Source organism: Eptatretus burgeri, chromosome 7, assembly GCF_056783735.1.
Source record: "Eptatretus burgeri isolate ZD-2024b chromosome 7, Ebu_testis_v1, whole genome shotgun sequence".
Classification (NCBI taxonomy): Eukaryota; Metazoa; Chordata; class Myxini; order Myxiniformes; family Myxinidae; genus Eptatretus; species Eptatretus burgeri.
This window is the reverse complement of record NC_140967.1, coordinates 8,733,790-8,761,760: the sequence shown is the minus strand read 5'-3', so window position 1 is coordinate 8,761,760 and position 27,971 is coordinate 8,733,790. Positions and strand designations below refer to the sequence as shown.

Here is a 27,971-nt window from a genome sequence, read left to right as displayed (position 1 = left end):
ATCTGTTATGTAATCTATATCGTTCATTCCAATATGTTTAAAAATGATGTCACAGCAATGAAATAGGGTTATATACTTTGCATTTAAAACCCACAAGGCGTGCCTACCCTCGCTTCGCTGACTGCTTTAATCAAAAGACAGCATATTGTACTTCACAAACATATTGCATGTCTATCTCTGAATTTCAATGAGGATGTAAGTTGAAGTAAAAAATGTGAAAAAGGATATTTTGTAGCACATCATTGTTTTTGTGGTGGCTGTAGTTGTACTTGTTTGTGTGATCCTTCTGTGTCCTGAAAAGGGTTCTTGCTGTCGTAGAATCATAAATGTTACTGTTGGAACTGCTGCTTTTAAGCCCCCACTCCCGCGTCCTCTTCCCCACGTCCGGAAAGAGGGCTTTAAAACAAGCATATTTATGATTAAACAGACACAAACTTTTGTTCCAAGTAAATTGATTATTAGCTTTCCAAACAAGTAATTAGATTATTACCTTTCTAACGGCACCATTTTTATTATTCTACAACAGCAGAAACTGCTTCATTAAAGCTCGATAACACCAAAATATTATGACCACCTGCCTAATATGCTGTTGGTCCTCCGTGTGCCGCCAAAACAGCGCCGACCCGCCGAGGCATGGACTCCACAAGACCCCTGAAGGTGTCCTGTGGTATCTGGCACCAAAACATTAGCAGCAGATCCTTCAAGTCCTGTAAGTTGCGAGGTGGAACCACCGTGGATCGGACTTGTCGGTCCAGCATATCCCACAGATGCTCAATCGGATTGAGATCTGGAGAATTTGGAGGCCAGGGCAACACCGTGAACACTTCATCATGTTCCTCAAACCATTCCCAAACAATGTGTGCAGTGTGGCAGGGCGCATTATCCTGCTAAAAGAGGCCACTGCCATCAGGGAATACCATTGCCATGAAGGGGTGTACCTGGTCTGCAACGATGTTTAGGTAGGTGACACGTGTCAAATTGACGTCCACATGAATGGCCGGACCCAGGGTTTCCCAGCAGAACATTGCCCAGAGCATCACACTCCCTCGACTGGCTTGTCATCTTCCCACAGTGCATCCTGGTGCCATCACTTTCACAGTTAAACGGCGCACACATCCACGGCCATCCATGTGATCAAAAAGAAAACGGGACTCATCAGACCAGGCGACCTTCTTCCACTGCTCCAAGGTCCAGTTCCGACGCTCACGTGCGCATTGTCGGTTCTTTCGATGGTGGACAGGGGTCATCATGGGCACTCTGACCGGTATGCGGCTCCGCAGCCCCATACGCAGCAGGATGCGATGCACTGTGGATTGTGACACATTCCTCCCATGACCACCATTAAAATTTTCTGTGACTTGTGCTACAGTCGACCTTCTGTCGGTTTGGACCAGATGGGATAGCCTTCATTGCCCTCGTGCATCGTTGAGCTTTGGGCACCCAACACCCTGTCACCGGTTTGTCGTTTGTCCCTCCTCGGACCACTGTTGGTAGGTACTCACCACTGCTGACTGGGAACACCCCACAAGCCTTGCCGCTTCAGAGATGCTCTGACCCAGTCGTCTGGCCATAAAAATTTAGCCCTTGTCAAAGTCGCTCAGGGCTTTACTCCTGCCGATTTCTCCTGCATCCAACACATCAACTTCAAGAACTGACTGTTCACTTGCTGCCTAATATATCCCACCCCTTGACAGGTGCCATTGTAACAAGATAATTAATCAATGTTATTCACTTCACCTGTCAGTGGTCATAATGTTTTGGCTCATCAGTGTACAGAAATGTATAATATACATATACTAGCGATACCCGTGCACATGCACGGGATTGTGCTAAATGCAAGTGGTACTATGGAACGCCAAGACTTCCCAAACATTGTCGGCATGTCTGCTAAGTGCCACAGCAATTTCATAGGGATCGTGTGACGGCGAGCCGAGTTTTTAGTGTGCAAGCTTGGTAATATATATATATATATATATATATATATATATATATATATATATATATATATATATATATATGCATGTAGAGTGTGACGAGCACTCCGCTGATCCCCTTTGGACACAGTCCTACACCAAAGCGTCACCTCCAACACAGAAGCCTCTGCCTGGTGACTGTCAAACTGACAAAGATTATATGGTCAACATCAGTTAAACATGAATCAGAGCCACCGATCAGGATTTTGGACTTATTTGTCCTCATCAGGATGGCACGCCAATAAATATCTAACCAATGATGACCACATTCGTCATTTATGCATCAGATGCACCTCTTGATTGTTATGGTGAGCATTGCTGTGGATTATGTCTCACACAGTAAAACCGCATAATCCACACAAAACAACCATCCGTCTGCCACCAGATGATTGTTCCTGCTAATGCAAACCATTCAACCAGAAGGCACGTGATGTGGTCAACGGGAAAATTGAATGTCAAAGATCAACAAATTGATTAAATTTCTAAAATCCTCAATTTTCATCCGATTGACTAGAAATTTGAACAGGATTTTCACATCAGCTAACTAAATTCAACCACCAATCATTTTTGAGGTCAACATTGGCCAAAAGGTCAACATAGGCCATAAATCAGCAACTGAGATGAGATTTTTTAAATCCTAAATTTTCATTCGATTGACTTGAAATTTGAAGAGGATTTATATTTCAGGTCACTGAATTCAACAACCAAATATTTTGAGGCCAAAATATACTTAGGCCAAGGTCAACGTCGGCTGAATTTATAAAATTGACAATTTTCATACGATTGACAAAAGTTGAAGGAGTTGCATATTTGGTCATTGAAGTCATCCACCAATATTTGTGAGGTCAAATTTGTTTTATGGATTTTGCAAGTATCGTGCTCTGCACGACGTCTTGTTATTCTGTCTGTTTGTCACCTACAGGTTGCAATTCCAACCCGATCGTCATGAAACTTTACCAAGTTGTAGAGGTAGCCTCAACTGAGAAGCTGATTGATTTTGAGGTCAAAGATCATCTTGAGGTCAAATTTCTAAAATTATTTTTCATTCGATTTTTTTTGAGCGGCAAGAGGTCTCCTTCGGGGCTCCCTGCTGACATTCTCAAAGTTAAGTTCCGGTTGTTATTTGTCCCGTTTTAACTGTTTAATTTTCTCACCTACATGTTAATGTGTGTTCCTAGTTCGGTTTTGTTTCAAAAATCGTGCTATTTTGTGAGTATTTATGTCGACGTTCTCACCTGGTGTTTGAGGCCTAGTCCTAGGCTTGAGGCCTACCGGTTCCACTTGGTGTTCGATCGTTTTTTTTTTTGTTTTGTTTGTTTGTTTTTTCTCCCCATTACCTTCAATTTCTATCCTCCCCATTACCTTCAATTTTCATCCTCCCCACTTTCCAAACATCCCCCATTCTCCCAACTAATCTCTTTCTTATCTCAAAAAAAAAAAATAAAAAATAAAAAATAAAAAAAAACCCAACAACAACAACAACAACCTTCTCCCGATTCTGCTACTTCTTCCTCTTAACTTCCTCCTCGTCTTCCTCGATTTCTTTTTTTTTTTTTTTACACTTCCATGACCTAATCTGTTGAACTCTCTCATACATTAATATTAACAACAAAAACGATCTTATAATGCTTCATCTTCCTCTCTCACACATGTGGTACTCTTTACTGTTTCACAATGCACTACTCTTCTGCTATTTTAACAGACTGCTCTCATTTCGACCTCTCCTTCATTCCTTGCCTAAAAAATCCAACTATTACAGCGCTTCTTCTCTCCATGCTCTGAATTCGCCTTCATTGCATCCATCAAGAATTGTGTTAAATCGCATCTCTGACCTAAAACTTTTAAAAACCACAGTTTGCCATGGATGCTCGCTTTCCATCAACCATTCTTTTTTCCAACTTCAGTGCCAACTCACCCCCTCACCCCTCACTCTCACTCTCAAAGCAACCATCCCACTCTTCTCCCTCCAAGCCTCCCTCTCACCTCTTTCAAAAATTCCCCCTCACCTTTCTCCCACCTTTCATCCCCCTCACTCTTCCTTCTCTAAGTTGCCCCCCTCTCATCCACCAACCTGCCTCCCTCCACTGCCCTCTCACCTCCATCTCTTCACTCCACCTCCTCAAATCCTCAACTGCCATCTTCCTTGTCTCTTGTCCCCCCTCTCTCACAGCACCACAGAGCCTTTTCTCCTCCTCATTCGGCCCCCTCCCCTCGCTATTCTGCAATACCCCACACTCCTTCAGCAACCCTCCTTACCTCCCCCCTCGTCCCTCGTCCGACCCTCCCCCGCCCCCTCCACCTCCTGCACCAAAAGCCTCCTCCCCTACCTCTTCATTAAAAGTGTGGACCTCAAATATCCGGGGCCTTCGCTCAAACCTTTCAGATCTTTCCATGCAGGTTGCCACTGACAAACCAGACATTATCTGCCTAACAGAAACTTTCCTCTCCCAAGACGTGTCTGACTCCCAAGTATCTCTCCCTGGTTACTCCCTCTTACGGTATGACAGACCTGAGCCTCGTCCTGGTGGAGGTGTTGCTCTCTTCATCAAAGACTCTATTCCTCACTCTCCCTGCACTGCTCTCACTCCCCCACACCCCCAGGAATACCTCTGGCTTCGGCTTCCCCTCCACTCCCACCTCATGTTTATATGTGTACTGTACCGTCCACCGAACAGTGATGACTCCATCTACACCTCACTCTCCGAAAACATGGACCATCTTCTATCTTCTCATCCAAACTCTCTCTTCCTCTTATGTGGCGACTTCAATTGTCATCACGCCAGTTGGCTAGGTGTGGGTACCTCTCTCACCTGCCATGGGACATCAGCAAAAGCTTTCTGTGACTCATTGGGACTGACTCAATCGGTCAACTTCCCGACCCGGATCTCAACCAATGGTACTCCATCTCTTCTGGATCTGATTTTGACAAATTTCCCTGACAATATCTGCTGCTCTTCCTTCGCTCCAATTGGTTCTTCTGACCACGTCCTTATTAAAGTGGACATCTCTCTGGCTGTTATCAGAGAACCACCTCACCGCCGTCGAGTCTGGCATTTCACTCAAGCCGACTGGCAGGGTCTCCGAGCAGCCATCAAACTTACAGACTGGTCTCCTATCACTACTTTCTCAAACATCAACTCATCCTGGGAATTCTTTCAAAGAAACTTGCTCTCCCTCATGCACAGATTTATCCCCTCTCGTGTTCAGTTGTCTTACCCTTCCTCCCGCCCTTGGTTTACTGAAGCTTGTGGCGAGGCAGTTGTCCTGAAACAACTTGCCTTTGCCTCATGGAAAGCAAACCCAACTGAGGGCAATCTCAGTTCTTTCCACAAAGCTCGGAACAAGTGTGTAGCTACCCTCAGGAGAGCCAGAAAACAACATCTTTCTCATCTCAAGTCTGAACTCTCAAACCTCTCTCCCTCCTCAAAATCCTGGTGGCGTTTAATCAAATCTGTTTCTGGTGTATGTTCCCCCTCCATCCCCTCCCTTACCTCAAATGGCCGCACTGCTGATTCCACACGTGATAAAGCTGAATGTCTAAACTCGGTGCTTGCAGCTAAATCTTGTGTCCCAAACCCATCACTATCTCTACCCACTTTACCCAGTCGCACCCAACTGTCCCTGGACTCTGTATCCTTTTCTCCTGACAAGGTGGAGAGCTTGCTTTCAAACCTCGAGTCAGATTCTGCAACCGGTCCAGACGGCATCAGCCCACGTGTCCTCAAAGCCTGCTCTTCTGCTCTTGCTCACCCTCTCTCTGTTCTATTCACCCTCTCATTTTCCCAAGGTCATCTGCCATCTGCTTGGAAATCTGCTAACATCACTGCCCTGCATAAAAAAGGTGCAAAACAGATCCCTGTAACTATAGACCAATCAGCCTTCTCCCAATCATCAGCAAGGTTATGGAATCCATCATCGCTTCAGACATGAAATCCTTCCTCTTCTCCAATGGCTTGATTTCCAATCATCAATTTGGTTTCAGACCAGGTCACTCTACCCTAGATATGCTGCTACTGCTCTCCCATCAATGGATGGAGGTCCTCAATGCCAGACAGGAAATCCGAGCCGTATCCCTGGACATATCACGTGCTTTTGACACAGTCTGGCACCCTGCCCTACTCACCAAACTCTCTTCCCATGGTATTCAAGGCCATCTCCACTCATGGCTCGCAGACTTCCTCTCCTGTCGCAGTCAACGTGTGGCCCTAAATGGAGTTCTTTCATCCCCTCTTCCTGTGCAGGCTGGAGTTCCTCAAGGTAGCGTTCTGGGCCCTGTTCTTTTTCTGGTTTTCATCAATGATCTCTCGGACTCTCTGGAAAATCCTCTATTTCTCTTTGCCGATGACTCAACCCTCTGCCGTACCATCTGTCATCCCTCAGACCGGCAAGCAGCAGCTTCTTCGCTCACTGCAGATCTGGATAAAATCACAAACTGGTCCAACACGTGGAACATGTCTTTCACTCCAGACAAATCTCACACTCTCACTATGTCTCTTCGAAAGGACCGTTTACAAAACCCCCCCATCCACTTTCTCAACAATCCTCTGGAAGAAGTCTTTTCTTTCAAGCTTCTGGGTCTCACTATCTGCCATGACCTTTCCTGGGAAAGTCACATTTCCAACCTTGCCTCAAAAGCCAGTCGCCGACTGGGAATCCTCCGTCGTGCAAAGTCCTTCCTCGGCCCTCTTGAGCTCCTGACCACTTACAAAGCTTTTGTCCGTAGCCTGATGGAGTACTGCTCTCCCCTCTGGGCTGGTGCTCCTGCCTCCCACCTTTCTCGACTTCACGCTGTCGAAACCAGGGCTTTTAAGATCATTGGCATCTCCCGCAATGAAGCTGAGTCTTTGGGCCTCTCACTCAATCACCGCAGGTTGGTCGGTGGTCTTTCTGTCTTCTACCGACTCCTCTCCAGCCTTGCCCCCCTGCTCTCTCTGCGATTTGTCCCAACCACATTTCCACAGGGCGCTCAAGGTCCGCCAACAACCCCCTTCTGGTAAAACTACCAAAATCACGAATCACTGCTCATCTTCACTCTTTCATTCCTCTTTTTCCCGCCTTTGGAATAAACTTCCTCACTCTATTCTTTCCCATTCTTCCCTTCAGGCTTTCAAAACAGCTGTTCACCACCACCTCTTATCTTCCCCCATCCAAATCCTCGATCTTTTCTACCCCCGATAATCCACCCAAGCCCACTTCCTTCAATTCTCCTGCTTTCCTTCCTGAAAGTCCCTTTAATGTCCATCTTCCCCTCGCCATGTTCCCCGTCCCATCCCCATCCCTCTCCCTTCCACAGTTCACCTGTGTCTGTTCCCCAATGTTTTGTCCCTTCCACTCCCGCCCCTCTTGTCTCATGCCTCCTTGCTGTGAGTTGTGTGTTAGCTCTCATACGAGCCTCGACCAAGGTATAAAAAAAAAAAAAAAAAAAAAAAAAAAAAAGATTGACTTGAAATTTGAGCAAGATTTGCATATTGTATCATTGAATTGGGAAACCAACTATTTTTGAGACCAAGGTCAACTCATGGTCAAACTTCTAAAATCATCAATTTTCAACTGAAAAAATAATCAATTTTCATCCGATTGACCTGAGCTTTGATTAAGATTGTCAATTTTAATCTTAATGAAATGGACAATTTGATGTATCCATGGCAACCTTTGGAGAGGGGGTGGATTTTGCAAGTATCGTGCTCTGGACAAAGTCTTTTTCTTGTTTGTTTGTCAGTCGCCTACAGGTCACAATTCTTAATCGATCGTCATGAAACTTTACCAAATTGTATAGGTAGTCTCAATTGAGAAGCCTCTTGATTTTGAGGTCAAAGGTCATCTTGAGGTCAAACTTCTAAAATCATTTTTCATCCGATTGACTTGAAAATTAAACATTAATTGCATAGTGCATCACTGAATTTGGAAACTATTTTTGAGGTCAAAAGGTCAAAGGTCAACTTAAGGCCAAACTTCTAAAATCATCAATTTCAATCTGAAAAATAATCAATTTTCATCTGATTGACCCGAGCTTTGATGAAGATTGTCAATTTTAATCTTAATGAAATGGAACAATTTGTTGTATCCATGGCAACCTTTGGAGAAGGGGATGTATTTTTCAAGTATCATGCTCTGCACGACGTCTTTTTCTTGTTTGTTTGTCTGCACAGAATTTACATGCTTTTCTCTGCAACTGCTTGTCAGATTGAGACAAAATTTTCACCATAGGAGCGCCTACTCATTTAGAATGTTCCACTGATTATAATTTTCACATTATAGGTCACGTGGTGTGGCAGCCATGTTGGAGAAACTTTCAAACTCTGTCTCGTCAAAACTCCACATGGAAAATATTGAAACTTGGCACATGGCAATTACTCCTCATGGGGATGAAGTGTGATTTTGTATGACGTTGTAGATGCCTTCATTATGATGTCATAATTGCATATGTAGAACGCTACATCTGATCAGTATGAAAATTTTTGAGGGTCATCTCAGGATAAAATGGTCCACAGAAAAAAAATTTTGCTGACGTCGTCAGTCACGAGATTCGGCAGCCATATTGTTTGTTTTTTTTGAAAAACTTCAAAAATCTTCTTCTCTGAAGTGTCTAAACAGATCGAGGTGAAACTTTACACGTATGACTGCCCATCCATGAGTAACAAAAGGTTCACACATATGACATCATAGGTCACATGGTTTGGCAGCCATATTGGATTTACCCTCAAACCTATAAAAAAATCTTCTCCTGAACGGCTGAACAGATCGAGGGGAAACTTGACACAAATATTCCCCAAGCATTGGGATACCAGGGTATTCACAAATAATTAATAAGTAACATTGTCTGGCAGCCATATTGGGTTGAGTGAAAATCTTTCTCTTGAACCACTTAATCAATTGACATGAAACTTAATTATGATCTCGTAGTGATGCGGAATATATCTGTTAAATTTCAACCTGATCAGATGCATGGTCTGGCAGCGAGAATTATTTAATTTTTTGAGGGGTTCTTTTTCATTATTTTTTTTTGAATAAGGCTCACTTGGCTTTGCCTGGGTGGGTAGAGGAGTAGCAGCTGAAATGCGAGTCCTATCCAGGCTCCCCCTGATGATGTCATCTTTGCTTTTTGCTTGTTTGAGTTCCTTCTGATGACTCCAATGCATTACTGTACCTATTTGGTCTTCCATTTGATTTTAATTGAATTGAATTTATTTTAATCACATTCGAAATTCAATTGAATAATAATAAATGTCATGGGTCAGGGTCAAGTGTCCGATCAAAGAGGGGTTGCATCAAAGTGGGACGTCTTGGTATCTGGTCATCACTGCCAGCAGTTATAAAGTGGCAGTTCTAGGTATGTCTCATTAATAACGCAACACACCAGTAGACAAAATTACACAAACACCACACAAAACATGTCCTGGCAAAGGTCTGCAATCTCTGATTGTTCTTTTTCTTGTTATATATGTATTCATATGCAGCCTGTGGCTGCATCATTTTCTGGGGGCACGGCTGTGTCACTTATGTCATGTTACGAGCACACTGGTACTCATTTTAACAACCTCAGAAGGATGATAGGCTGAGTCAACCCACCTGGTGTTAATTCAACGGTGTTTAAGGGACTTGATACTCAAGACATTAAGACCTTAAGTAAGCCACCTTAACCATTAAGCCAGCACCAGGCTTATACATAAATATGAACAGATCAATCATTAAGAAACATGGTAGAAGCAGCACCATGAGTTCAAACATGGTCAATTCACAGCCATCTAGATATCCTTAAAATCATAATTACCTGCCCTTCCATTGGCTGTTTCGTACCTCGAATATCATTCCTGCAAAAGAGTCCATCCATTGTAAATGGACTTGGACATGGATTTGCGATGTTAGTACTCAGATTTGTCCTCGAGCCCAAGTCCAGATCATGATATCAGACTTGGATTCGGATTGAATGACTCGCATGCGGGGTGTTTCAAATGTTCTCCACATGATTTATTCGCAATCGTCCAAAACATGTCACCGTGTTTGCATTTTTCAACCCATAAGTATATAGGATCAGCAGGAACAATATTTTATCACATTGGAATCCTCATTCTAATCTAAAATGTGCCCATGCTGCATCATTGAGTTTAACAACACTATCTTGATTTAACTCACCTGTCATTGCATTTTTTGGTCATTGCATTTTGGGATAAATTTTTTTTACAAAATCAAGACTTATTGAAGAGTGAAATCGACATAGGAGAAAATGCAAACATTGGGACAGTGCGCCAACAAGCACGGAAATTAACGAACAGGAAAAGAAAAAAAGAGTTGAAACGGTAACGGATATATTCTTGAGGTCTACAAGAACATCCGGCCAAGAAAGGACACACAAAACCCAAATCCAGGACAAACAGCACACATCAAAGTATTCAACAAGATGTGTAGAGCCATTGCACTATCAAACGAGAACTGCACTCGGTAGAGTGCATACCTCCGCTAGGCTGAACAGTCTACATTTTTATATCCCATTGATAGGCCTGATCTGGATCTGGACCTGAACCAAAATCGAACCGGCTTGTTATTGTCACCGAACCAACTCGTGCACCGAGTTTTGTCATAACTCGTCCATAACTTTTCCAGATATCCGTCTCACAGACAGAAGACAGACATACAGACAAAAGACAACCAGAGGTGAAAACATAAGCTCTGTCCACCTTCGGTGCCGGAGGTAATTAACATTAACGTGAAATTTACAAAACCTGTTAAACAAGACAATTCCAGAACAAGAAACTTCAGCTTTTTAAGACAGCTTTTCAGAGCAGAAAAGATCACGTCTGATCACGAAAGATGCCGGAACCGGAGTTGAAGGAATCGGGAATGAATTCCGAGCATCCGTGAAATATTCTGCATTGAAAAGACTGTATCTAGACCTGTCTATAATACAGATGTCATCATCTTTGACGCCATTATTATGCTCAATCCTGCTACTGAATCATTATGCTCAGTCCTCCTGAAGGAGTGGCACCGACTACCATCGGATGTCTTTTCTCACTTTTGAATGTGAGAGGTGCTCTAAGCTGCACAGTTGCATTCTTTCCTTTTTAGCTCACCTGGAACGTAGTTCCAGGGAGCTTATGGGATGGCGCGTCGTCCGTCTGTCCGTCCACAAATACTTTCATCTTCTCCGAAACTAAACACACAATTGCGATGAAACTCGACCACAACCTTCATCACCCACGACGTGCCAAAGATTGTTCACACCATTAAAACATTTGTGGTTTTAGGGGTTCTACGGTGGAAGGCAGGGGGTTTGCCCCCCAAAAGAGGTATTTGCCTTCTCAGAAACTACACACACAATTCTGATGAAACTCGACCACCACCCTCATCACCCATGATGTACCAAAGTTTGTTGATATAATTGATATATCTTCTTGAGCAACCAACAGTTGAGTGCCCAGGGGTATTGCCCCTATGATTTATTTTTGTCTGGTGAATATAGTTCAGCACATCACCAAAGTTTTCTCTTTCGATGAAAACGAAAAAAATTGTTAACAACCCAATTAAGGCTCGACGTGAATGTAAGTGGGATGCGATAGGTCTCCTACATAGTTTTTGATTGGACCTATAACAGGCTGGCCTAAAGTGGGTTCAGCCACGAATATGTCCCATCCCAACCTTCAGCATCACACACCACATTCACCACAATACCTCCTTCCAACCCTGTCCCTTTCTGTGCCACTACTGATAGCCGGACACGCTTTATTCGGACCTCGTTATTGACCGATTGGTTTGCCCCATACTTATGACAGGAGAGATACATCCTGGAAAAGGCGCCGAAGGGATGAACAAGCTGTTTGGCTTGACGAATGACCGGCTCTTAGGTGTGAAGAAATGAAAAGATTACATAAAAACTGCTCCCTCGGTGCCTTTCATCGTTCTCTTTATACCTGCCAGGGGGCGTCGTTTTGAGCCTCTTGCACACCGTCCGTCTCATTCATTCCAGCCTGATCATGGACGACACGTGACCCCTTGAACCCCTGAGACCCATCATAATGGCCTGTTATGAAATGAGCCAGCCAATGGCTATGCTTTTTTTGGTTAAAAAAATAAACTGCTCCCTCTTTCCTAGACACACACACACACACACACACACACACACACACACACACACACACACACACACACACACACACACACACACACACACACACACACACACACACACACACACACACACACACACCCCCTCTCCAGTTCCTTCGGGAACATGCGAGGCTAACTAGGACATGCGCACAACAGCATGCACACATTTAAAACTTTAATGATGAAATTCTACAATTACTTGCAACATCATTAGAGTGTTCATAAAAGTTTAAGAGCGAATGGAAAAATTTGAAAATCTCAATAAGCCAGACTCGAGGTAACTTTGGTAGAGTCACTCACCAATATCACATAAACAACTGACGGTGCACTCACAGTGCCCACTAAGAAGTCATGAACGTTTGTTCAGCTGAGTATTAACCCTGGAGTGGTCACTAGTCCATCACAACGTGCCGTTCATGCCGCAGCATTGAGATTTGAACCTGCAATCAGAATCTCAGCTAATTGAGAGATATCATAACCCAAAGCAACTACGACGGAATACGACAAATTTCAAATTCATTCAGTCCAAATCTTCTTTCAGCACAGCATAAGCTGCATAAACACAGATGTGAATTACAAAAATGATTGCAAGATTGTGGGGATCAGAGGTAGGATGGGGGAGGGCCATTGCCCAAAATTTCTGTTTGATTTGTGGCGCATCTTTTTATCGTTATCAGTGATCTAAGCATCATAGAGCAGCTTGTACCAAACCACTTGCAGGACAAATGTGTTTGCAGATATTGGTGTACTTTTGCATTAGTTGCTAAGATATCAGTAAACAATAGACAAGGACTGGGCAGGATAGAATACTGGCACTCACCTCTGAGCTGTCTATCCTGGGGTCGAATCTTGACCCAACTGTGAACTATCATCCTGGTGTTTCGCAGGCATGGTGAGGCATCAATGTGTGTGCCGTCCATCAGAAGGATGTTGAGCCGCGAGACTCGTCTGCCAACATTGGTGGTTGGAGGAGGTAAGTTATCATTGGCACCCTGCCCAAATTACGAATTCCCACCATCTTCAGTCGAGTATCAGGCCAGTTTGTGAAAGAGGGGCAAAATTTGTTTTTTCCCCGACTGACCCCAGAAGAAGGTGGCGATAATCGGGGCCAATAAGTAGTCGTTTTAGTCGAAGACGCAAGACAAGCAAACATAATATAATGTATGTTTTTGTATTTGAACCCAGGTTCCTCACATCATGCGCTCTGGAATCAGAGGGAATGCTTATCAGGCCATCCTGAGCCAACATGTACTGACTCATTGTGTGCACTTCATAAATTGTTTGCTTGCAAGCTCTTGTAAAATGCTTTGATTTAGGGTTTATGTCTTTTATGGTGCAGCACTATTCACTTAAACTTTACCAACCCTACCTTCAATTTCATCTACATTCAGGGATGGATGCAGGATTTTATAAAGGAGGAGAGGGCATATCGTTTGCACAGATTGAGTGCAAGTGTATGTGGAGAGGGGGGAGGCGGTGAGTAGCAGGTTGCCCACTTTCTCCACCCTCAAATCATTAGCATATTCCTTTGCCCATTATATATTTTACCATGTACAGTACTTTATATTGTTCATTCTTCGTCTTCATCATCATCATCATCAATTTACCATATTCTTTACAGACCATCGGTGCTGTCGAAGCAGTTAGGGATAGGGTCATGCTGGGTGGTTTGCCATTGCTCTCACAGCAGTCAGAGCAGGATTTTGGAGTTTAGCCGGTGTGCCGGCGATAGCTCGTCTATTCTTCGTGGACACCATGGAATCTTTAATGTGCACCAACCAATGTCTGCGGACAGGATACGCAGTTTCAAGTCCAATCGAGGATGCCATCATGACAGTTTATAGCTGGGTCAGTTAATCTAACCCAAGCTAAACAGCTTCGAGGTGGATCCGAATACTTTCAGACTATCCTGCCAGCCCCTTGTTCATTACCTTTAATTCGTTCATTGTGTTGTTTTGAAAAATAAATGTGATTCATTCGGGCTGCGATGCTTTGAGATAGCCGTTTTTCTGTTCTGTCTTTATTTTAAACCAACCACGCTCCAACCATCACACAACAACAACAACAACGCCAACAGCCACGATCTTTACCTTCACAACTCGCTCCCGCAAACATCGCATCACCGCCATTCCAAACGGCACTATGGCCATAAACCACCACCATAAACCCTCCACCACCTTCACCTCTCCTTCTGCGGCCATTCCCGCACCATTTGTGAACGCCGAGCGTCAGGCTGTCCTGGCCTCGAACGGGACGCGCGCCAAACCGTGAGTGCAAAGTGCGGCCTTTCCGAGGAGAATTCGGATCAGGAATGATACACGCCCACTTCTGATCCATCCAATCAGCAACCGCGAGGCGGTTTGGCCCCGCCTCCAGGCATGTCGGAGTAGAATCGGGATATGCAAATTCGAGGATCAGGGGAGACTCACGCCCCTTTTCCTCCGTCCAATGGGCGAGCGTGGCTCCACCCCCGAGCTCGTTCTGATCCAGAAATTTGTATATGGGTTCTCCTGCCGGCCTATAAAGTGCCGAGCGCAGGGTTGATTCGGGCTCAGTCAAGTCAGTTTTGGAGAGCAGAGTGTGGCCGCGGCAGAGTGTGGCTCGGTCAAGTCAGTTTGAGAAGAGTCAAGGCGAGTTTGACAAGAGTCAAGTCGGGTCTGGAGAGGAGAGCCGAGTGGAGCTCGCAGTCTGTCGGGGTTCGGAGTCTGTCGGGGAGCTGCAGAGAGGGGAAGCCTGGAGCTTGGAGCGCGGTCGAGTTGGGTTGGAGCGCGGAGGGAATCGGGAGGCGAGGGCGTACAGGTGGTTTGCTGCAGTCGGCTGAGGAGAATTGCGGAGGAGACCGGATAGCTCGGGTCCGAGGCAAGGAAGACGGCGGTCGGCGACGAGCTCGCAGTGGAATCGCTCGTTGCGGGACCCAAGCAAGCCAGCCATCCTCTTTCCCCAGAGCATCAACAATTCCCCCTTCCCCCCCCCCCCCGCGCTGAGATAGTGCGAAAAGGGGAGGCCCCGTTCCCACCCCACTCCAAGCAGTGCCAACGAAACCCGCGAAGGAGCACGGAGTCGGAGCACCGCCGCGCCGCCACATTTGCGGCTCATCACAAAGACATGGGTAGGATCCACCCGGTCTCGCGGCCCACAGGCCCCGTCAGCCCCCTTGTCTTTGAGGGTGGCCCTTTTCTTTTGCTTTTGAGTAAACGTGTTGTTGGCGCCGTCTGTAAAGTAAAACTGTGTAAGTTTTGCCGTGTGCACGCGTAGTCGGTAGTAGATCTGCATTGTTGTGTTTCTTTTGTTACATTTTCTATATGTGCATAATTGTTGTAATTGTATATGTGTGCTCTCCGTGTGCCGCGGAATAAATGTGCATTATGTTGAACTGTTTTTCCCGTTTCGCTTCGTCTTTTCTTTAATTGAATCTCCATCTTGCTTCACGTAAAGGGTTGGTAGTGGGCTTAATACGCCCGATAATTAATCGGAACCGTCGAGGCCAAAGATGACACCTCTCGGTTATCCCGATAGTACGGAACGGGTCGCTTAAGTGGCCCGTGTCCGGAGTCGACCTGCGGCGAGGTGCGATCGCCCGGTCTACCCTCCGTGTGGGTACTTAGGGAGGTCGAATTTGGCGAACAACCCTATCCCACGCGGGGGGCCGATTGGCAAGATCGTGGTGAGGCCGAAAGGCCCACCCATGACTAGTTCCCGGCGTTAGTCCGAGAGGGTCACGCCAGAATTGTCCGTCCGGTGGGCGACGTGCCGCAATTCGAGTTTCGTGGCCGCTCGCACGCCGGCGGGCGCGAATTCACAACAATATTGTTGCGGGCTGGGGTCCGGTGGCGAGAACGACCACGAGGTGGGGGAAGTTGCGTCGTCTCCCACCAGACTCCCGGAATTGTCAGCCGTCGCTCACGGATAATTCCGTGACGCGGTGGGTCGCTTAACCGACTGTGGACGCCAATACCTCAACTGCGTAGCGTACGGTCTTCCTGCCAGGTGTAATCAGTTTACCTAATTAACCACGTGGTTTCGACTACCCGGGAACCACGCACCACGACTACCGGTATGCCTTGCCCAAACTGGATCACTCTACCAACTACGGTGCAGTACCAACTACCAACACTGGATCGGATGCAGCCGAGCGGAACTACCAAGGACGTACCAGCTTGAATGAACAAATTATCGGGGATAAAGACCCGGCTAAACTTAGATCCGAACCATGCTGGACCAATGAAGGAAAAGACAAAAACGAACTGGGAACATTTCTTCAATAATTTATTTACACTAAGCGAGGAATTTCATGTGGTACAGGAACAGGTTTATTGGTGATGTGGATTTTTTTAACCCACCTTGTTGTGATCGTTGTCCTCCTGAAGGATTCTAACTAGTCGATTGTGGAATCCTATTTGACTTCAGACAGAGTTTAACGTTTGTCCGATTTGATTATAAAATCCTACAAAAAAAAACCCTATCGACACTGATAAAACTGATGTCCACACAAGTCCTTCCTTGTGAAACAATTTATTTCTTAATTATACACCATACACTTCTCACCCTTGTACAATGAACTTAAGAATCCCCATTGATTGCAATATTATTTGGTTCTATTTCATTTATTCTTACTTTAGTTAACAGTTAGACCAACCCGATTCAATTCACCTCTACATTACATCAGATAGTTTTATTCTAACTTGGTACTTGGTCAGTTCCAAGGAGTACGAGCCACTGAGAAACTATACTTCCTCACGTGCTCGTACTAAGAAAATGTGCCTTTCAAAACATTTTATACTTCCATGAGAGAGAGGTTGGGGGATATTCACCCAGACTGTAGACGTGTCCTTTAGACAAAAAGCCACTTCGTACATTTTCTAAGCAAAGGTTCATTTATCAGCTCGGTCACTCTGCTCCAGAACAACACATTTCTTATCATTTAGGGCAAAAGTCTTTTGGCCAGAAATGACAGCCAATTCAATTTGCAGCATAAAAGTTACATTTCTGAAACTCCATTTGTCACAATTTAAAATACATTAATATAAAATTTTCCCCCACATTGGTGTGTTGTGCAGGGGGCAGAAGCGAGATGTAGTGCGACAATTTACAGCAACTTACAAAAGAGGACACAGAGCAGACTAATACAGGCATACATACAGGTCGCGAGAATAATACAGGCAAGAATTACTATGATAAAAAACTTATACAATTCTACTTAAAGGACAGGCGCCACACACTCAGACGCACACTCAGACAAAATAAACCCAGATGAATGGCAAAGGACTTTTGCAGCCACTGAGGGAGGGAGCTGAGGTCGCAGTTCTTTTGGTAGCTGAACGTTTCGAGGGAAGGGACGCTCCGTGGTGCGGCACCCGACAAAGGTCGTGCAGTTTGGCCCACATCCGCACGTGTGGAGACTGTGTCTGCGAAGGAGCCCGGGTGGAGAGCGCGGAGTCCAACGTAGAACGGGGCAGCAGACAGGACCCAACGAGAGACCCGGTCAAGGTCAGGTGTACTCTGACCAGCACAACAGACGGGCCGCCGAGGCGAGACGTGGGCAAGCCCTCTGTGATCACGACCTTCCTTCTTTCTTTGCAATCAGCCAACGAACCCACCGAACTCTCTCACTCTACCCTGAGGATGGTGTCATAATTTATAGAACCCCCTGGGCGGGGAGAGGCCTTGGCGAAGCTGACGTCACCGTCCGCCCTGATTGGACATGGCCTTCATGGGGTCCGCCCTTTCTGGGTAGGATTTCAGCCAGGCCGGGAAAGCCCGCCCACTCCACGCGTGTTTGAGGAAGGTGGACGGTGGTACAGCCAAGATTGAATTGGAACGTTTGGGGAAGCCAAAAAGGAACTGCGGACGTGAAGATTCTGCCTCGAGAAACGAGCCTCCGGAGACAGCAGATGGGCAATGGTGCGCTGTGGCCAGTGAACCAATCGCTTGCAAGCGCTATGGTACCATGGATCGTAATGGAGGGGATATAATGATTTATTAATCTAACTAAAAAAACATCGCAACGCACCCGCTTTTGCTTTCCCACTACACACAAGTAGGGATCTATCTACACATATACTTATGGCATAACTAAAGCCGCTGTCACACCTTGACGTTTTAGCCAGCGTATGGCAAGGTCTCAAAATGTATGCAAAATGCTGGCGTGCGCTGAACTATTGATGTTTTTTCCCAGTTTTGGACGTATATTTATAACGAGTTGGGCGTATGCATAACGTATTGGTAACGTACACAGAACGTTTCAATCACATATAGATAACTTATACCAACGAATGCTGAGCGTGTTGTCGGCGTTCACAACTTATGCCCAACGATAGTGTAATTTATGCATAGCGCGGCAGCGTATCGCCGACGATCACGTGGCGTAGGCTATTCATAGGCTGCGGCTCGACAATTCAAATCATAACCGCACTAGACATCGAAGTGTGAAGCCGCTGTCACACCTTGACGTTTTAGCCAGCGTATGCCGACGTATGCAAAATTTGCCGAACCAAGCTGGCACATGTCGAATACGTTATGGGTAAGTTTTCTATACATTAAGAGCACGCTGGCATACGTCGTAGTACGCTGGCATACGTCGTCATATGCCGAGTACGTCGAGAAATTTTCAGCATGTTGAAAATTTCTCGACGTAGTCGGCGTATGACACGCGTTCCGCATAACGCTGGCCATAAGTTGAAGGCAAGTTATGCGATCGTTGACACACGTCGACACACGTTACTTGTAAGTTACTCATAAGTCGAAACATGTCGAGGTAATGGTTAGTGTCAGTGTTCCAGACTCCCTGGTTTTTTTTTTTATTCGGTCTGACGGTGATGTTGACACTTCGATTTCTAGTGCGGTTATGTTTAAATCGTTGAGCGGCAGCCTATTAATTATATTATATTATAACCGCACGAGAAATCGAAGTGTCAACATCACCGTAATACCGAAGGAAAAAAAAAAAACAACAAAAAATCAAACAATCGTAGACTGGTACTTACGAAATCGTCAACTTGACCTCTGACCTTCTCTAATAAAAGCTGTCTCTAGAGAAGGTAGCGACGCAAACCAGAAGTTTCTACGATGATTCTGTACCAAACCATCAAAAATCGAATGTTTGACCTCACTGTGACCTTGACCTTTGACCGATTTTGACCAAAATCTAATCAGCGCTAGCCATCACCCTCCTGAATCACGTGGTGTAATTTGACATTGGTAGCTTCTTCCGTTCTCGGGTTATCGTGCCTACAAACACACACACAAACAAACAAACAAGCAGTCATAGACTGGTACTTACGAAATCGTCAACTTGACCTCTGACCTTGTCTAATAAAAGCTGTCTCTTGAGAAGGTAGCGACGCAAACCAGAAGTTTCTACGATGATTCTGTTCCAAACCATCAAAAATCGAATGTTTTGAATGTTTGACCTCACTGTGACCTTGACCTTTGACCGATTTTGACCAAAATCTAATCAGCACGAGCCATCAGCCTGCTGAACCACGTGGTGTAATTTGACATTAGTAGCTTCTTCCGTTCTGGAGTTATCGTGCCTACAAACAAACAAACAAACTAACAAACAAACAAGCAGTCATAGACTGGTACTTACGAAATCGTCAACTTGACCTCTGACCTTGTCTAATATAAGCTATCTCTAGAGAAGGTGGCGACGCAAACCAGAAGTTTCTACGATGATTCTGCACCAAACCATCAAAAATCGAATGTTTTGGATGTTTGACCTCACTGTGACCTTGACCTTTGACCGATTTTGACCAAAATCTAATCTGCACAAGCCATCACCCCCCTGAATCACGTGGTGTAATTTGACATTGGTAGCTTCTTCCGTTCTCGAGTTATCTGTTCCAAACCATCAAAAATCGAATATTTGACCTCACTGTGACCTTGACCTTTGACCGATTTTGACCAAAATCTAATCAGCACTAGCCATCACCCTCCTGACTAACGTGGTGCAATTTGACATTGGTAGCTTCTTCCGTTCTCGAGTTATCGTGCCTAGAAAACAAACAAACTAACAAACTAACAAAGAAACAAACAAACAAACAGAAAAGGAAGGCATCAATATACTTACGAAATCTTTAGAGTTCGTAAGTAACAAACAAACAAGCAGTCATAGACTGGTACTTACGAAATCGTCAACTTGACCTCTGAACTTGTCGAATAAAAGCTATCTCCGGAGAAGGTAGCGACGCAAACCAGAAGTTTCTACGATGATTCTGTACCAAACCATCAAAAATTGAATGTTTTGGATGTTTGATCTCACTGTGACCTTGACCTTTGACCGATTTTGACCAAAATCTAATCAGTGCTAGCCACCACCCTCCTGAATCACGTGGTGTAATTTGACATTGGTAGCTTCTTCTGTTTTCGAGTTATCATTTTTTGGATGTTTGACCTCACTGTGACCTTGACCTTCGACTGATTTTGACCAAAATCGAATCAGCACTAGCCATCACCCTCCTAAATCAGTGGTGTAATTTGACATTGGTAGCTTCTTCCGTTCTCGAGTTATCGTGCCTACAAACAAACAAACAAACAAACAAACAAGCAGTCATAGACTGGTACTTACGAAATCGTCAACTTGACCTCTGACCTTGTCTAATAAAAGCTGTCTCTTGAGAAGGTAGCGACGCAAACCAGAAGTTTCTACGATGATTCTGTTCCAAACCATCAAAAATCGAATGTTTTGGATGTTTGACCTCACTGTGACCTTGACCTTTGACCGATTTTGACCAAAATCTAATCAGCGCTAGCCACCGCCCTCCTGAATCATGTGGTGTAATTTGACATTGGAAGCTTCTTCTGTTCTCGAGTTATCATTTTTTGGATGTTTGACCTCACTGTGACCTTGACCTTTGACCGATTTTGACCAAAATCTAATCAGCACTAGCCATCAGCCTCCTGAATCACGTGGTGTAATTTGACATTGGTAGCTTCTTCCGCTCTCGATTTATCTGTACCAAACCATCAAAAATCGAATATTTGACCTCACCGTGACCTTGACCTTTGACCGATTTTGACCAAAATCGAATCAGCACAAGCCATCACTCTCCTGAATCACGTGGTGTAATTTGACATTGGTAGTTTCTTCCGTTCTCAAGTTATCGTGCCTACAAACAAACAAACATACAAAAAAACAAACAAACATACAAACAAACAAACAAACAAGCAGTCATAGACTGGTACTTACGAAATCGTCAACTTGACCTCTGACCTTGTCTAATAAAAGCTGTCTCTTGAGAAGGTCGCGACACAAACCAGGAGTTTCTACGATGATTCTGTACCAAACCATCAAAAATCTAATGTTTTGGATGTTTGACCTCACTGTGACCTTGACCTTTGACCGATTTTGACCAAAATCTAATCAGCGCTAGCCACCACCCTCCTGAATCACGTGGTGTAATTTGACAATGGAAGCTTCTTCTGTTCTCGAGTTATCATTTTTTGATGTTTGACCTCAGTGACCTTGACCTTTGACCGATTTTGACCAAAATCTAATCAGCACTAGCCATCAGCCTCCTGAATCACGTGGAGTAATTTGACATTGGGAGCTTCTTCCGCTCTCGAGTTATCTGTACCAAACCATCAAAAATCGAATATTTGACCTCACCGTGACCTTGACGTTTGACCGATTTTGACCAAAATCTAATCAGCACTAGCCATCACCCTCCTGGATCACGTGGTGTAATTTGACATTGGTAGCTTCTTCCTTTCTCGAGTTATCGTGCCTACAAACAAACAAACAAACAAACAAACAAACAAACAGAAACGGAAGGCATCAATATACTTTCGAAATCTTTAGATTTCGTAAGTAACAAACAAACAGAAACGGAAGGCATCAATATACTAACGAAATCTAAAGATTTCGTAAGTAACAAATAGAAACGGAAGTCATCAATATACTTACGAAATCTTTAGATTTAGTAAGTAACAAGCAGTCATAGACTGGTACTTACGAAATTGTCAACTTGACCTCTGACCTTGTCTAATAAAAGCTGTCTCTCGAGAAGGTAGCGACGCAAACCAGAAGATTGTACGATGATTCTGCACCAAACCATCAAAAATCGAATGTTTGACTTCACTGTGACCTTGACCTTTGACCGATTTTGACCAAAATCTAATCAGCACTTGCCATCACCCTCCTGAATCACATGGTGTAATTTGACATTGGAAGCTTCTTCCGTTCTCGAGTTATCCTGCCTATAAACAAACAAACACGCACAAACGAACACACAAACAGATGACGGAAGTCATCAATATACTTCGGAAATCTTTAGATTTCGTAAGTAAAAAACAGGGAGTCTGGAACACTGACGCTAACCATTACCTTGACGTATTTCGACTGATGAGTAACTTAAAAGTAACGTGTGTCGACGTGTCAACGATCGCGTAAAGTGCCTACAACTTATGGCCAGCGTTATGCGGAACGTGTGAGTCATACGCTGGCATATATCGAAAAATTTCAAGCATGGAAAATTTGTCAAACAGCTCGGCGTACTACGACGTATGCCAGCGTACTACGACGTATGCCAGCGTGCTCTTAACGTATACAAACTTACCCATAACGTATTTGACATGTGCCAGCGTTTTAATCAAATTTTTCATACGTCAGGCATACGCTGGCTAAATCGTCAAGGTGTGACAGGGCCTTAACTTCGGGACAACTGCATGTTTGTATGCATATGGTTCCTAGAACCGTAACAATATGTATATATATATATATATATATATATGTATATATATATATATATATATATATATATATATATATATATATATATATATATATATATATATATATATATATATATATATATATATAGTAAACCACCCCACGGCCACGACGGGATTCAGCCTGCATGATTAAAATGAGGACCATGACCTAGAAATGTGATGATGCCCATGGTGTGAGTGTTGTGAAGATGTGTGAGTCCCACTCGATCCCGCACAACTTGACATGTGCAGCAAAGGCATGATGTCCGCATAATTTTGGGGCAAGCAAATTTGAAAATTGGCTCCCCAGGTAACGCTGGGTCTATTAGCATCCACTGGGGGAGGCGGTCAAGTGTAAATATCCTGTGAATAGTGTCGTTAAGGCTTAGAGTAGGAATGTAAAGTATAAGTGTTGTGTTTTTGTTGAACCTTTTGTTTCCCCTCCCCAGATCACTGGAAGAGTGCTGGGCAAGAGCGATGATCCAGAAGATGGAGTGCAACTTCGCTCGGTGCTATCATGTGATAAAAAAAAACAAAAAAAAAAACGAATGATTGTTTAGGCGAGGATAAGGCCATAAGGGGGTAGTACATTAAGCAGGATAGGTAAGTTAGCTGCGACTCGCTGCCCATTGCCCCTCCTACTTTATTTCGTTAGGTTAATTAGGTGTGAGTCAGTAAGTGTTAAGGCTGGTACGGTAGCGCCTGTGATATACCTTGCAGGAGCTGCGGTACCAGAGGAGGGGGCAGTGTTACGTTTGAGGGGGGGTATGCATTCAAAGGGTAATTAGGCCAAAAAAAAAAAAATGTTGCATTGGCGTAACGGGTCACTGAAAAATAGGGTAGGTCGGTCGGGATCTTTTTTTTTTTTTTTTTTCCTAATAAATCCCTCCCAAAATCTCCCCCGGCTCGAGTACCACCCTTTTTGTCGGCGGGTTCTGTCCGAAACACTTCCGGGTTTTTGCGATCGCGATCGCAATCAACAAGATACTTGAAAACGATAGCAAAACAACAAAAATAGCAATAAAATAGGGTCGGCAAAATTTTTCGATAGCAAAAAAACAAAAAAAAAAAACGTAGGGTCGGCGGAATTTTTAGGGTCGGGCGGGTTACGCCAATGCAACATTTTTTTTTTTTTGGCCTTAGGATGTTTAATTAGTTATGCCATGCTGTTCGAGTTTACCAGGATCTCGATGTAATAAGTAGCAATTCAGTGGTGATAAGTTGTCTAGTAAATGTTCATTTCTTCAAGGGGGAAATGATAATTGTCACGTAATTAGATAGGGACACGGGATAGGGTAAGTGTGTCTGCGTAAACCCCTTTTAGTAGTCCCTGGAGGCTGGCCGTGACGTCACAGGACAGGGCTGCGGATGGCTCCGCCCCGTGATTACGATTGACAGAAGGCGACGGCGGTGGGCCAATAAAACGGCTCGATTGGAAGTGACGAGGACGGGAGGATAAAAAGGTTCTGTTCGGGGTCGAAAAGGGAAGAGGAAGAAGATCGGGACAAAAAGATCGTGTTTTTTTGGTGTGAAGGCTGTTGCGCGGGAAGCGTACTTGTTGTGCTGATTCGATCGTGTTCTTCATCGTGTCTTGGAGCCTTGCTGAGCCTCGTGCCTCACCTTGGTTGGCTCTGGGGTTCTGCTGACTCGGAGTACGGGGTCGAACGGCGGGCGGACCTGCCTCCCTCTCCTGCTCGCAATTTGGCGCCAGAACTGGTTCCCTGGCGGCTGTGAGCGGACTTGGGCCAGGACCAGGAGGTCGACAGCACCACGGTTTCTCCTGCCCCCCCCCCCCCCCTGACGAGAGCAAGGCCAGCTCGTCCGATGCTGATCCAGGAACAGTTGCGTCCACACCACGGTCCAGCCTGACCACCAGAAATAGCTACGTTGTGTGTGTGTGTGTGTGTGTGTGTGTGTGTGTGTGTGTGTGTGTGTGTGTGTGTGTGTGTGTGTGTGTGTGTGTGTGTGTACTTGGCGCCTTCGAGGGTTTGAGAATTGTATATTCATTGGAATTGTCTGTGTTTTCCCCACGCCCGATCCCACACCATCCCGTCGAATCGCCCCGGATCCCTGTTCTTGCCGAGTCTTGTTATTTCCGGTTTATAATAAAAACAAATAAACATCATCAACTCAGTGAAAAGTGACTCGTGCCACCTTCCTCGTCCCGTTTGCGGTAGAGCGATTAGAACCGCCATGTTTGGGTTATAAATAAATAAACCGCCTCCATCGTTTCGGCTCATTCTACGTTGGTGGGACTGTTCAAGTCCCGTGGACGTCACAATACAATATAATAAGGTTTGCTGTAAATGATGTTAATTTCACAAATTTATGTATTCATATTAATTTAAATTTTAAACCTCAAAACATTGTTCCCTTACCTAAAGTAAGAAGCTTAACCTGTGAGCAATTGAACGGGTTCTTGACTGCATGGATCATCAGCTGGGCACCGTTCTTCCTTGAGGTTTCAATCCTTTTTAGCCCAGAACCTCTCCAAACGGTGGATCCACAACCTTGGTCATGGATCCACATCAGCAGATTACAAACATCCGGAGATCCACAACCTCAGTTGCGTCCAAGCAGTCAATCAACCCATCAATGCAACATCACGATTTAAGCTTTACTCGCTGGAGGATTTCATATATTATTACATACTAAAATGACCCACTTCCCACGGTCCCAAGCGGTCAGGGGGGTTGTGTTGTCTTCCTTATGCAAATGTGTAATTCAAAATACCTCACTGTATTGGAAAATGTGGGGACAGGAACACTCCACTGTAAAGGGTAGGGAATTGTAATACCCTCTCCCACCTTGAGATGGCACGACACAAAATATATTTACGTGGAGAATTTGTGTTCCTCAGCCCCCCCCTTCCCTGCATCCTCACCCTCCGAAGACCACCATCAAGCTCTCCTTTGGCCAAGCCTGCTCTCACATCTGGGTCTGCCTGTTCGGACTGCAAGAGCCACCAAAGGGGAGCTTATGCTACACGAGTTTGCATGCGGCATGAGATGCACACTGCATGGGTCATTATGCAGCAGGTCATTATGCCTTTGCCTCATGGAAGGCAAACCCAACTGAGGGCAATCTCAGTTCTTTCCACAAAGCTCGGAACAAGTGTGTATCTACCCTCAGGAGAGCCAGAAAACAACATCTTTCTCATCTCAAGTCTGAACTCTCAAACCTCTCTCCCTCCTCAAAATCCTGGTGGCGTTTAATCAAACCTGTTTCTGGTGTATGTTCCCCCTCCATCCCCTCCCTTACCTCAAATGGCCGCACTGCTGATTCCACACGTGATAAAGCGATATGTCTAAACTCGGTGTTTGCAGCTAAATCTTTTGTCCTAAACCCATCACTATCTCTACCACTTTACCCAGTCGCACCCAACTGTCCCTGGACTCTGTATCCTTTTCTCCTGACAAGGTGGAGAGCTTGCTTTCAAACCTCGAGTCAGATTCTGCAACCGGTCCAGACGGCATCAGCCCACGTGTCCTCAAAGCCTGCTCTTCTGCTCTTGCTCACCCTCTCTCTGTTCTATTCACCCTCTCATTTGCCCAAGGTCATCTGACATCTGCTTGGAAATCTGCTAACATCACTGCCCTGCATAAAAAAGGTGCAAAAACAGATCCCTGTAACTACAGACCAATCAGCCTTCTCCCAATCATCAGCAAGGTTATGGAATCCATCATCGCTTCAGATATGAAATCATTCCTCTTCTCCAATGGCTTCATTTCCAATCATCAATTTGGTTTCAGACCAGGTCACTCTACCCTGGATATGCTGCTTCTGCTCTACCATCAATGGATGGAGGTCCTCAATGCCAGACAGGAAATCCGAACCGTATCCCTGGACATATCACGTGCTTTTGACACAGTCTGGCACCCTGCAATACTCACCAAACTCTCTTCCCATGGTATTCAAGGCCATCTCCACTCATGGCTCGCAGACTTCCTCTCCTGTTGCAGTCAACGTGTGGCCCTAAGTAGAGTTCTTTCATCCCCTCTTCCTGTGCAGGCTGGAGTTCCTCAAGGTAGCGTTCTGGGCCCTGTTCTTTTTCTGGTTTTCATCAATGATCCCTCGGACTCTCTGGAAAATCCTCTATTTCTCTTTGCCGACGACTCCACCCTCTGCCGTACCATCTGTCATCCCTCAGACCGGCAAGCAGCAGCTTCTTCGCTCACTGCAGATCTGGATAAAATCACAAACTGGTCCAACACTTGGAACATGTCTTTCAATCCAGACAAATCTCACACTCTCACTATGTCTCTTCGAAAGGACCGTTGAGAAAACCCCCCCATCCACTTTCTCAACAATCCTCTGGAAGAAGTCTTTTCTTTCAAGCTTCTGGGTCTCACTATCTGCCATGACCTTTCCTGGGAAAGTCACATTTCCAACCTCGCCTCAAAAGCCAGTCGCCGACTGGGAATCCTCCGTCGTTCAAAGTCCTTCCTCGGCCCTCTTGAGCTCCTGACCACTTACAAAGCTTTTGTCCGTAGCCTGATGGAGTACTGCTCTCCCCTCTGGGCTGGTGCTCCTGCCTCCCACCTTTCTCGGCTTCATGCTGTCGAAACCAGGGCATTTAAGATCATCGGCATCTCCCACAATGAAGCTGAGTCTTTGGGCCTCTCACTCAATCACCGCAGGTTGGTCGGTGGTCTTTCTGTCTTCTACCGACTCCTCTCCAGCCTTGCCCCCCCTGCTCTGTCTGCGATTTGTCCCTGCCACATTTCCACAGGGCGCTCAAGGTCCGCCAACAACCCCCTTCTGGTAAAACTACCAAAATCACGAATCACTGCTCATCTTTACTCTTTCATTCCTCTTTTTTCCCGCCTTTGGAATAAACTTCCTCACTCTATTCTTTCCCATTCTTCCCTCCAGGCTTTCAAAACAGCTGTTCACCACCACCTCATCTTTCCCCATCCAAATCCTCGATCTTTTCTACCCCCGATAATCCACCCAAGCCCACTTCCTTCAATTCCCCTGCTTTCCTTCCTGAAAGTCCCTGTAATGTCCATCTTCTCTTTGCGATGTTCCCGGTCCCATCCCCATCCCTCTCCCTTCCACAGTTCACCTAATGTGTCTGTTCCCCACTGTTTTGTCCCTTCCACTCCCGCCCCTCTTGTCTCATGCCTCCTTGCTGTGAGTTGTGTGTTAGCTCTCATACGAGCCTCGACCAAGGTATACAAA

General features: G+C 45.1%; 1 long non-coding RNA gene across 4 annotated transcripts in view; it reads left to right on the top strand.

Moving 5' to 3' along the window:
- Positions 1-27,971, top strand: part of LOC147022631 (uncharacterized) — a 140,381-nt gene that overhangs the window by 20,358 nt on the left and 92,052 nt on the right. For all 4 annotated transcript variants that reach the window (XR_015059826.1, XR_015059825.1, XR_015059824.1 and 1 more), the window contains 2 exons: positions 12,965-13,050; positions 13,469-13,553. This is a non-coding gene — a long non-coding RNA (uncharacterized LOC147022631). The remainder of the gene's footprint in view (positions 1-12,964; positions 13,051-13,468; positions 13,554-27,971) is intronic.